The following is a 13201-nucleotide window of genomic DNA, read 5'->3' as shown; positions in this document are numbered from 1 at the left end:
TGTTGGGGAGAAATTGGTCTCCCTGTCCTATTACTCTGCCACCTTAGGACCACCCCCCAAATTACTCATAATTCTCATGAGATCAACAGGGCCCTGAAGACAATATTGCCTTGCTAGTGGGGAATAGTAAACCTGTTGTAAAGGCTGGTTTCATCTCAGCTTCACAAACTTTACAGCAAGCCTTCAAAAAATACAGTTGTTTCCAAGAAATTAACAGTGTTTGCAAACAGTGAAAGGAATAATTTATAAAAATTAAAAAAATATCCAGCATCCAAAGGTTAAGTGACCACATCCACCATTCAATTTAAAATTTACATATAAATTGTGAAAGTATTTGTCCTAGTTTCATCTCAACTTTGTAAGGTAATTATCCTCTGATTAAGACAAATAAATAAATTTATAAAGAAAAAAATCCAGATGTGTAAAGAAGCAAGAAAATATCCATAACGAGGGAAAATTCAATTAGTAAAAACACAAGTAAAATATATATTGCATAATTAGCAGGGAAGGACATTAAAATGCTTACTACATAAATAATCTTTATATTCATGAAGTTGAAGAATATTGAGTATGTTAAATAGAGACATGTAAAATAGAAATGCAAAAACTGTGGGAAAAAAAATTAATTGTGCATCAGAGAGCTTTGAAGTAACTTTAAGAATGCTAAAATATATGTAAATGGAATCCCACAGGAAGTGAAAGACAGGAGAATAGAGCAAAGAACTTCATAAATACTGGCTGAAAAATTTCCAGCAATGATGAAAGCTTTAAACCCATTAACACAGAAGCTCAATTAATTCAAGGACAAGAAATAAGACAACTATACAAAGGCACATCATAATTCATGGTTTAAGACAATCAACCAAAGAAATATAACCAGAAGGAAAAACACAGTAGAACAAAAAATGGGGAAGACAGCAGATGAGGCAAATGAAACAATGTTAGCCAGAGGACACTGGCACCACATCAAGATGCTGAGAGAAAGATAATTGCCTCAGAATTCTATACCCAAGAAAAATACATATCAAAAACAAGATAAAATACTTTCTCAGACATACAACAAGAAAAAGACTGCATCACCACCAACAGACCAATGTAATAAATTTCTTAAAAAGGTCTCAAGTCAGAAGGAATTTTAAAACCAAGTGAAAATCTGGATCTGCAGAGGGGATGAACAGTACCCAAAATGATAACCATATAATATTAAAAGGTAAATATAGGGACTTCCTTGGTGGTCCAGTGGTTAAGGATCTGCTTTGCAATGCAAAGCATTTGCAAATGGCAAAGTTTTGCTCCTTTGCCAGCAAACTAAGATCCCACATGCCACTGAGCAACTAAGCCTGCATGTCTCAAATAGAGTTTACACACTGCAAGTACTGAGCTTACCCTCCTCAAATAGAGAGTTCCTACCACAAGGAAGATCCTGCATGACACACTAAGACCCAGACAAACAAATGATAAATAAATAAATAATTTAATAATCATCATAATCAATAATGATAGACTGGCAAGTTAAAGATGCATACCATGGATCTTAAAACTACTTATAAAAAAGTTACAGTTAATAAAGTGACAAAGGATATAAAAAGGAATCAGAAAAACTACTCAATTACAGAGAAGTCAGGGATAAAAAGAGACATGGAAAGAAAGAACATGGGACAAATTGAAGATAAAGAGCAAGAGGATCGAATTAAACCCAACTAGAGTTAACCCCTCAGATGTGAACCCAAACTGAATATATAACCCAGGGACCAGATGACAGCAGATCCCCATATGCTGAACTGTGTAGCCAAAATAGAGTCTGCCTGCCCTCAACACCCCATGTGCCTGGGCACAGAACAGCACCAAAAGTTTATATGGAACAGTAAATTAGAAGACTTCAATTGTGCAAAGTACATCCTCTGTTTATAAAGAAATGGCATTAGAAATCAATGTTCACTGGACAGAAGAAGAATGAGGTGCTAGCATAGAGTGGACCTTCTCTCTTTTGCAACTCTAATTCTTCTCAGGAGGGAGCAGATAAATTGACAGGTCTTATATCTCTTCAATACTAGACATACTTGACATAAATAGACCATACTAGACATTCATGTTTGATTTCCTCGATTCAGTCTCCTCTCCCTTCTCCTCTCTTGCTCATCCTGGGCAAGAGGGACTGCTCCTCTAACCCACAGCTCAATCACTACACACAAAGCTGGATGATATTTGCCGAGTCTTTCACATAAACCAGTGAAAATTTGTTTCCTCCTATTTCACACTCTTGGCTCTTTTCAACCAACCACGGCTCTTGTCCTACCTCCTGGGATTCTGGTCCTCTGTCACTTGCAGCCATGTTCCCATACACCGGGCCTCAGTTACACCCAATGAAATTCTTATTCAGAGTGGCCATAATACATGCAAAAAGGGAAAGAACAGGCAGCTCCTTACTCTCCTCTCTTGTTCCTTCACTACATACATTCACTGAAAACCTGTGTAGCAAGTTTGTTACATGCAAACGTTCAAGTATAAAGCTTTCGACATGTAAAAGTGCATTTGCATGTGCAATCACATCAGTTAGTTCACAGATCTGACACACATCGTTGTGGGCACATCCAAGACAAGTTGGTGTACATTTGTGTACTTTACTGTACAGAACTGTATGGAGTACAATAGTGCATGACTTTTATTTCAAGCCTACGCTGTCTGCAAGGAAGCATAAATGCAGTAGTAATGTAGATGGTACTACTATTCTATTTTTAAAGGTGTGATTAGTTGCTCAGCTGTGCCTGAATTTTCAACATATGGACTGCAGTCCGCCAGGCTCCTTTTGCCATGGGGATTCTCCAGACAAGTATACTGGAGTAGGTTGCCATGCCCTATCCAAGTACTGCAAGATTAAAAGTGTTTCTTTTATTGTGTTTGTTTTTTATGTGTTAGTTGTGTGAAAAAATATCATAAAGCTATTAAACTATGGTAATATATAGCCAATTGTCTTAGTTGGCTACCTAAGTAACTTTGCTGGATTTATGATGAAATTGGGAGTTTTGAACACCCTTTTCAAGTGTAATTTGTTCATATACAGGGGACTTACTCTTCTGCTAAGACCTGTAGATCCAAAAGTGAACACATCCCCTCCAGGTCCAAGGAAGTCACATTCTTGGTTGGGATTTTACAGGAAACATGAGATCTTAAGTCTTTTCAAAAGACCTTGATCAGGACAAACAAATACTAAAGTAGAAATAGTCACTGTGTTTCTACCCACTTATATAAATTGTTGCTAAGTTCTCAACACTGGATCTTTTAATGCTGGTGGACTAGATGGAGAAGTGATGTGAACAGAAGTAAGGAAGGTGAGACAGGTAGGTCAGAATGTGAGGTAATAAAGACAAGGTATTTAGAAGCTGAGGAATTGAGAGAGATTTGAGACCTGAGTTGAAAAAGCAGTTTTTAAACCAAATTGGGTCATGTGGTATGTGTAATCTTCACTTCAGTCCTTAGAAGATCTCTACTTACAGGTCTGCCTCTATTTTCTGGAGCACAATTCAGATCCATCTAGCTCTTTCTCATTGCTACTCCTTTCTCCTGGCTTCCACACTGTGCCCAGCCGTTCAGCCTATTCCATTATTATTATTATTATTATTTTTGTTCTTTACGGCAGGCGCTGCAGGCTACATAAAAAATGATCTATTCTCTGTTTCTCTTTCAAAACTGAAAATAGTCTGTTATATAGCCATGAGCCCAGTATCTATAGGACTGCACTTTCTACATACCCATGCTCATGACAGGTGTCTTGGACTTGCAAGCAGATCTGTAAGAGGGATTTCTTGGAAGACTGCTTTCAGGAGCTGATTTAGTTGAGAGATGGGACTCTTCCCTTCACCACCTACTTCCTAATTGTTTTCTGGATTTTAGTTGTGATGGCTGGAACTCCTGCAGTTGTATTGGACAATCATGTAACCTTGGAGACAGATAGCACCCAAGCTCTGTCTTGCCCACCTCCAGCTTTGTTTCAGCGGGAAAGAAAAATCAAGTCTATCTTGCTAAAGTTATAGTTGTTTTAGTTTTTTGCACTGTGCATCCAAACTTAATCTTGATACTACTATGTGTTTAATACGATATACCTTTATTATTTTGTTGGGTTTAGTGAATATATTTATATTTTACATTTCTCTTATTTTTTATGTTATAAATTAATTCATCAACCATTATACATAAATTGTATAAATGCAAAATTATGATTATAAGCATGCTTTCGTTTAGATTTTCAATTTTTATAATTTTTATCTTCTTTCATAGTACATCATGAGAAATGCTGGGCTGGAAAAAGAACAAGCTGGAAACAAGATTGCCAGGAGAAATATCAATAACCTCAGATATGCAGATGACACCACCCTTATGGTAAAAAGTGAAGAGGAACAAAAAGTGAAAGAGGAGAGTGAAAAAATTGGCTTAAAACTCAACATTCAGAAAACTAAGATCATGGCATCTAGTCCCATAACTTCTTGGCAAATAGATGGGGAAACTCTGGAAACAGCGTCAGACTTCATTTTTTGGACTCCAAAATTATTGCATAAGGTTGCTGCAGCTATGAAATTAAAAGACGCTTACTCCTTGGAAGAAAAGTTATGACCAACTAGACTGCATATTTAAAAGCAGAGACATTACTTTGCCAGCAAAGGTCTGTATAGTCAAGGCTATGGTTTTTCCTGTGGTCGTGTATGGATGTAAGAGATGGACTGTGAAGAAAGCTGAGCACCAAAGAATTGATGCTTTTGAACTGTGGTGTTTGAGAAGACTCTTGAGAGTCACTTGGACTGCAAGAAGTTCCAACCACTCCATTCTGAAGGAGGTCATCCCCGGGATTTCTTTGGAAGGAGTGATGCTGAAGCTGAAACTCCAGTACTTTGGCCACCTCATGCGAAGAGTTGACTCATTGGAAAAGACTCTGATGCTGGGAGGGATTGGGGGCAGGAGGAGAAAGGGACCACAGAGGATGAGATGGCTGGATGGCATCACTGACTCGATGGACGTGAGTCTGAATGAACTCCGCGAGTTGATGACGGACAGGGAGGCCTGGCATGCTGCGGTTCATGCTTTCACAAAGAATCAGACACGACTGAGTGACTGAAATGAACTGAACTGAACTGATCTTTCCATTCTTGTTTTTTCCATATTTGTACAGCCTGGGCCATGTTCTCTCTTATAACCTCATCCATATCCATATCTACAGGCCAAAACAGACTGAGAGCTGTCTGGAGAGAACTAAAGAAGAATGAATTACAAGACATGAATGAAGGGTTGTGGCCATTGTTACTCATTATGCATGTTCTGAAATAGGATCACATTTCCCTGCCCTCCTGTGTGCCCACCACCCTCAGCTTTGCCATGACCATGGCAGATACTTTGGCCAGTGGAATTTGAGTAGAGGTTATATCTCACTTCCAAATGGAAGTATTACTTTCTGTCTCACTAGCTGGGATGGAGATATAATGACAGAAACTGGAGTAGCCATGTTAGACCAGCAGTAAGTAGCATATGTGGAAGATGTGACAAGAAAGAAGTGGGCCCTCATCTCTGTGGTGAGACCTGCACTAACATATTATGACTGAGAACTGAAATTCAGTTCAGTTCAGTTCAGTCATTCAGTCGTGTCTGACTCTTTTTGACCCCATGAATTGCAACACACCAGGCCTCCCTGTCCATCACCAAATCCCAGAGTTCACTCAGACTCACATCCATCGAGTCAGTGATGCCATCCAGTCATCTCATCCCCTGTCATCCCCTTCTTCTCTTGCCCCCAATCCCTCCCAGCATCAGAGTCTTTTCCAGTGAGTCAACTCTTTGCATGAGGTGGCCAAAGTACTGGAGTTTCAGCATCAGCATCATTTCTTCCAAAGAAATCCCAGGGCTGATCCCCTTCAGAATGGAGTGGTTACAGTCCAAGGGACTCTCGAGAGTCTTCTCCAACACCACAGTTCAAAAGCGTCAATTCTGTGGCACTCAGCTTTCTTCACAGTCCAACTCTCACATCCATACATGACCACCGGAAAAACCATAGCCTTGACTAGACGGAGTTTTGTTGGCAAAGTAATGTCTCTGTTTTTCAATATGCTATCTAGATTGAAATTATATTGTATTGAAGACAATGTTATTAAGGTTTGATTACAGTCATTGAACCTTAACCTAACACTCAATAAAATAACTCATCTTTGTGTTAGCCTTGTCTTGACATTAGGGTCTGAATGAGACAATATCTATGATGTATACTTTCAAGTGAGTCAAGTGACAGCCCTGCCCTCTAGAAGCTGTGCTCTAGTGTGGGATTCAGAAACTGAAGCAAGAACAATGCCACATGGCAGGAGAGCTTCAAGATCCTGTAGGAACCCTTGGGAGGGGAACCTCAATCAGTCCTGATCTCAGGAGGCTGCTTGAAGCAGGGACAATCCTCTCTCAGTCTCCTCATAAATAGGCCATGGTGCCAAGTTTCATGTAAAAGTGATTTATTTCAAATTCTTTCCAGAGTATTTTCCCTTTTGATCTAGTGCTTAAGATATGCATTTAAGACATGGTTTGGGAAGACTGCAAATGCCCCAGGGCAACTAAGCCGGTGGGCCACAACTACTGAGCTTGAGCGCCACAGAGCCTGTGATCTACATTAAGAGAAGTACAGGATTGAAAAGCCAGTCCTCTGCCATTACAGAGTAGTCTCTGCTCGCTGAAAATAGAGAAGCCCTGAACAGCAATGAAGACCTGATGCTGCTGCTAAGTCACTTCAGTCGCGTCCGACTCTGTACGAACCCATAGATGGCAACCCACCCAGCTCCCCCATCCCTGGGATTCTCCAGGCAAGAACAGTGGAGTGGGTTTCCATTTCCTTCTCCAATGAATGAAAGTGAAAAGTGAAAGTGAAGTAGCTTAGTCCTTTCTGACCCTCAGCGACCCCATGGACTGCAGCCTTCCAGGCTCCTCCATTCATGGGATTTTCCAGGCAAGAGTACTGTAGTGGGGTGCCATTGCCTTCTCTGCAATGAAGACCTAGTGCTACCAAAGTTAAAAAAAAAAAATCTCCTAGAGAAACCAGTGAGGTCTTAGGGGAAGAAGGACATGACAAAGGATGAAAGCAGTCTGGGTCTGATTTCATGCAAGTCATGGAGAGGGAACCTACAGCCTGTTTTCACAAGGAACTTGGGATATAAGTTGTGCCTCAAACGTGCCCCAACCCAAGGCTAGGGAGCTGGAATTTCACTCTCCCACTAGTGCCTCCTTCTCATCCTTCAACTAACACCCAACTGGTGTCTCCAAGCCCTTGTATTAGATCCTCGAAAGACAAATCAAAAGTGGCACTAGAAGCAAAAGACACCACATCTCAGGAAAATGCAACCTCAGATAATGTCCAGATTTCTGCACCCAGCCTGCCATATCCAGCATCATATCTGAAATCCTGCGAGTCTAAAGAATTCCGTGAGTCTCTACATGTCAGCATTTTTTAACAAAAAATTGAGGTTTTAATTTATATAGGAGTGTAGTTGATTTACAGCATTTTTAAATAGTTTTATGGGAAATGAATACCGTTATACATATACATGTATCCATTGTTTCTTAGATTATTTTCCCATACAGGATATTATAGACTATTGAGCAGAATTTTTGTGCTGTACAGTAGGTCCTTGGTGATTATCTATTAAATAAAATAGTATACATATATTAATCTCAAACTCTCACACCTCTCCCACCTTTCCACTTTGTTAACTATAATTATTGTTTTGATGGAGGGAAGGGCATAGGAACTTTTTGTATGAGGGTCTGTGCCATGCGAGTGCAGTGGCCAGGGAAAGCAAGCCTGAGAGAGACTCATTTGAGATGATACTAAGTGTTGAGAAGGACCTGGCCATGCAAAAGCCTGGGAGAAAAACATTGTAGATGTGGGAAATAGCCCCTGCTAAGGACCAAAGTAACCAAGCTTAATAAATGGCTACCCTTCCACTGCCAGCCTTCCTTCCATGCTCGGAACTTGGCCTACAGGTCAACCACCATGACCTCATCCCATGTTTCAGTTGTGAGTTATAAGCAATGAGCCATGTCAGCCCCCCACAAGAAGGGAGAAACTGGGGCTTTCACGAGGCTGAATATGCTATGAACTCAGGGACGTGTCCACAAACTGGTTATCACCAGGAGGATCAGGTGCCAGAGGCAACACCAATGACTCTGACTGTCTCCATGTACTTGTTCTCAGGAGTAGAAACACCAAGGAACTGATAGAGCAAAGAAACAAGTAATGACTCTTGTTTCATCTTGCCCCGTGTGATTCCCATGGCCCCTTGACCACACTGCTGTCTGCCCAAAAACTCTTTCCTCTATTCCTTCTTCAAAGGTGGCTTATGAATAACAGCAGCACCTAACTGTGAAGCCTGGTGGCTGGAAGTCAACTCAGAGTCAGCTGGGACCCAGAGATGTCCAGCCTTGTCCTGTGTTTCTATCCCTTTGCTCCAACCAGATTCATAAAACAAAGTCCTGAAAAAACATAAGTGTAATTGTAACCTTCCGAAGGCCTTTGAAGCTCCAAGGTCTATTTTGAGCATCAAAGAGGGAACAGATATGTTTCATCCAGGCTAGTCTCAGACCCCAGCCTCGCTCAGCCAGGGGTTCCCTCAGTAAATATATGGCACTTATCTAAGTTACCAGAAGGCTAAGAAAGGAATGCTTCTCGCTTGAATGGATGGATGAATGGTGGATGTTATCCAGTCATCCAAGGTCTGTGTTGTGTGAATGAGAAGCGGGAGCTCTTTGGATTTGGAGTTGAGAGTGAGTCAGTCACCACCTGCAGGAATGCCTCCTGGGGTCGCTACAGCTGGGATGCCCCCACTGTTCCTGGAACCCAGAAGAAAGAGCCCTAAATTTTGCTTTCCTGCTGCTACAAGAAGGCAGGTCTGCTGATAAAGTCGGAATGAGACTTGAGGGGCAAAGGAAAAGGAACTTCCACTCTGGTGCTTGCAGACATCTGAGAGCTACCCAGCAGTGGATGCAATTGAACTTTCTTTCATCTTTCCCTTCTTTGAAGTCTCCTAGCCTGGGAACCAGAGTTCCTGGGTCCCAAGTCTTCACTAACTTACCTGCAGCTTTAAGGTGAGTCATACACCCCAGGGTTCAATTTCCCATCTCTTAGATGAGGGAGACTAGACTTGCTCCAGAACACGTGTTCCAGACTGAAGCTCAGTGCCAATCAGTGGACAAGTGGCTTAGAGGTGGGTGCTGCTGACTATGCTGAGGCTGCCTCTGGTGGGCAGGGGGCTGTAACTGTCTGGTGATGTTCATGGGTCCTGCGTTCAGGACTTGGAGTGGTAGACCAGCTGGCACACAGCTGCTGTGACACTGAGGACCTTAGAGGCCTTTCCCACTGGAACTTACCATCATTTTCGTTCTGTGGGATGAGATCAGGGTTTATAAGTCAGAAGTTACCAATGGGGAAGCTTGTAGATTCCTCAGCAGAAACCCAAATTAGGATAACTAATCATCTCTCCTAAAAAGAAAAAAAAAAAACCTTCTGGGAACAAGATATGCCCGGACTCTTAGACAAATTCTGTAGTATTTTAAATACTGTTTAAAGTAGGTCACCTTTTGGATGACCTGCCATTTGCTCTCTGGCTTGGGATGATACCCACAGTTAGAGTGGAATCAAAGGGCTCCTGGGGGAGAATGTCCCTCTCCCCGTAACTCATTAACAATGAGTACAGTTCTATCCCCTCCACATCTGGAGCAGAAATTAAATCAGGAAGGACACAACCTCCAAGTTTAACAGGAAGACTCAAGTAGGTCTGACCCTCAGGTAGGCACTATTCTTTTCCCAGTGTTTCTTCCTTCCCTCCTGGGTCCTGTGCAGCTTCCCACCTCCTGGTTATTGGGTTGTGAATTCCTCCTCCCTTCTCCTGAAAATATCCATGCAGTCTCACTTGTGGGTTCCTCTCTACCCAGGCCTTATCCCTCTTCTTCAGATGGCAATAAAGAAGGGAAAACCAATAAAGGGTTGCCCAGATCATTCTTTCTAAAAATGTCTGCATTCCTTCTTCTTCCAGACCCTGTCTTGAATGATCAAGATCTCCAAATAGATGCCTCAGTAGCTTAACAGGGGAGTAGAATGCAGATAGTGTTGGAGGTAAGGTTGTCAGGTATGGGGAGGATGGTTTTCAGATGACAAGAGAAGAGTTGGAGGAAGGAGCATGTCCAACCACTCACTCATCGGGGACCTGCCTAAATCTGTCATCTTGGGCCCTTCAGGATGTCACTAAGACAGAAACTTTATTCTATAAACTTCTTACTAAAAAACAATTTCAAACATAACAAATATAAGAAAGAAGAGAGTCATGAACCTTATATTTCATCATTCGGCATCAATAACAACAAAACTAACCCTTTAGTCCCACAGGTTGTCATAAACCAGAGACTATACAACATCAATGTTGTGGACAATTGAGTTCTTGGTGAAGACATTCTTGACTTAAATCAGGTCTTTCTCTTCTTGCTATGTTCTCATTTGTGGTGGGGGAAGGGAAGAAGGAAGAGGGAGAATGAGAGAGAAAAAGAGGGAGAGGGTAATCCCATCTAGAGGGACACCATCAAAACCCCATGTCAACTTGCATACCTCCCAAAGGCCCTACTTCCTAATACCATCACATTGGGAGTCAAAGGTGGACAAAATTCAATCCATAGCAGCTATGCAGATCTGTTTTTAAATCAAGGCAGACCCTCATTTCATTCATTCTTTTACTCCTTATTCATTTTTCCTGAAGTGTTTTAGGAACAAGATGAACATTTCACAAAATATATATAATGAGTATTCGGGATAAAATGATAGGATGTGAAAAAAATGCTCATTTTTTCCCAATAAAAATAACATCTAATATCCAGTCCATGTACAAATTTCCCTGATTCTCAAAAAGCAGTTCACAGTTTATTGAAAGAATGTTGTCATACGTTGCACTTGGTTGTTCTCCTTTGAGACTAAATAACTGTTTCTCTCCCAATTTTAATGTCATTTATTTGTTCAGAAACTGGGCTGAAGCAGGGTGGTTTGTCTTACAGAATATCCCTCCTATTGGGTTTAGAGCAGGAGTCCACAATACCAGCACAGTGGTCAGGTACCAGTCCTTGGTCTATTAGGAACCAGACCTCCACAGAAGGAGCTGATCTGCAGGCCACTGAGTGAGGCTTCATCTGTATTATAGCTGCTCCCCTACACTCTCTCATCACCCCAAGAAGGGACACTCTAGCTTGTTTTCCTGGAACTGTTTGTAGTTACATAACATATGCTTAATAGAAACAAAAATAGCATAAATATCGATGATTATTTTCCTTTCTCATTGCTCGAAATGGTGAGTTGGTGCCCCAGGAATCTATCACAGTGACCAATTAGATGTTCCCTATTACCATTTGGACACATTTGGCCACTTAAAATTAAATTTTAGAAAACTAAGACCATGGGATCCAGCCCCATACTTCATGGCAAATAGAAGGAGAAAAGGTGGAAGCAGTGACAGATTTCTTCATCTTAGCCTCTAAAACCACTGTGGATGCTGCCTGCAGCCATGAAATCAGAGGACGTTTGCTTCTTGGCAGGAAAGCTATGAGAAACATAAACAGTGTGTTGAGAAGCAGAAACATCATTCTGCCCAAAAAAACTGGTAGATGTTTGGCCTTTTCATTTGGATTCCTAAACTTTCTGTCCAGTCCCATTGGTCTTTGAAGCCCGTTAGCTTTCTGGTCCTTCACAACTCCCAAGATTATGTTGTGCATTTCTTTACCCAGTCCTGAAATCAGCCATCTCTTTAAGAATCCATGCATCATCTGATGGGAAACATATTTAGAAGTTACATGTTAGACCTCAGAATAGTCACTGTTATCAAGCTGTCATTGCTTGTAGGCTCTACACTGGTTAGAGTAGGAAGTACATATTTTCCTTAAAAAAATAAAAAAAAATGAATATGATTTTTTGTTACAAACTTACTTTCAGTTCCAGATTAAGACAGCAGGGTTTTAATTAAACTTCTTTATGGTATGTGTGAACCTCTTTTTCTAGCCACTGAAAGGATTACTTCAGAACATTAGTTTTAAATATTGTCTTGCTTTTACCTGTTAACATGCATATGATTCTGTCACAATAACAGAAGTTATGAGAAACAGTAAGTTGCTGAATATAGTTTCAGATTTCTTTTCTGTTTTTCTTTTGATTTTCTTTGGTTTTGTTTTGGATAGACAGTATTTTTGTTTTTCCTTAGAAGATATTCTACTCTGAATGTAGTCATAATTTTGAATTTTAAAGCCACTTAAGTAATGTGTTGTTATGGACAGCTAGTCACCACCTTGATGTAATTAGATTTATCAGTCTCTTTGTTCTCAATTTGTTCAGTTCAGTTTAGTCCTTTCAGTCGTGTCCATCTCTTTGCAATGCCATGGACTGCAGCATGCCAGGCTTCCCTATCCATCACCAACTCCTGGTCAGAGTAGGAAGTACACATTTTCCTTAAAAAAATAAAATAAGAGCTTACTGTAGCTTACTCAAGCTCATGTCCATCGACTTGGTGATGCCATCGGACCATCTCATCCTATTTCCCTTTCTCTTCCTGCCTTCAATCTTTCCTAATATCAGGGTCTTTTACAGTGTGTCAGTTCTTCCCATCAGGTGGGCAAATAATTGGAGCATCAGCTTCAGCATCAGTCCTTCCAGGAAATATTCAGGACTGATTTTTTTTTTTTTTTTTTTTAGGATGGACAGGCTTGATCTACTTGCAGTCCAAGGGACTCTCAAGAGTCTTCTCCAACACCATAGTTTAAAGGGCATATATGTGTGTCATTTGTCAGTGATGTCATATTCCCCCTGTTCGGATTTAACCACCATGCTACTGCTAAGTCACTTCAGTTGTGTCCGACTCTGTGCAACCCCATAGACGGCAGCCCACCAGGCTCCCCGTTCCTGAGATTCTTCAGGCAAGAACACTGGAGTAGGTTGCCATTTCCTTCTCCAATCCATGAAAGTGAAAAGTGAAAGTGAAGTCGCTCAGTCATGCCCAACTCTTAGCAACCCCATGGACTGCAGCCTACCAGGCTCCTCCATCCATGGGATTTGCCAGGCAAGAGTACTGGAGTGGGGTGCCATTAAACAACATGCAAACATGAGGATTAAGTCACAGTTCTCCATGTAAACACACCTGGCAACAGGAATTTCCTGTTG

This window comes from Oryx dammah, unplaced genomic scaffold, assembly GCF_014754425.2.
Source record: "Oryx dammah isolate SB20612 unplaced genomic scaffold, SCBI_Odam_1.1 HiC_scaffold_15, whole genome shotgun sequence".
NCBI classification, from domain to species: Eukaryota; Metazoa; Chordata; class Mammalia; order Artiodactyla; family Bovidae; genus Oryx; species Oryx dammah.
Note: the sequence above shows the minus strand (reverse complement) of the source record.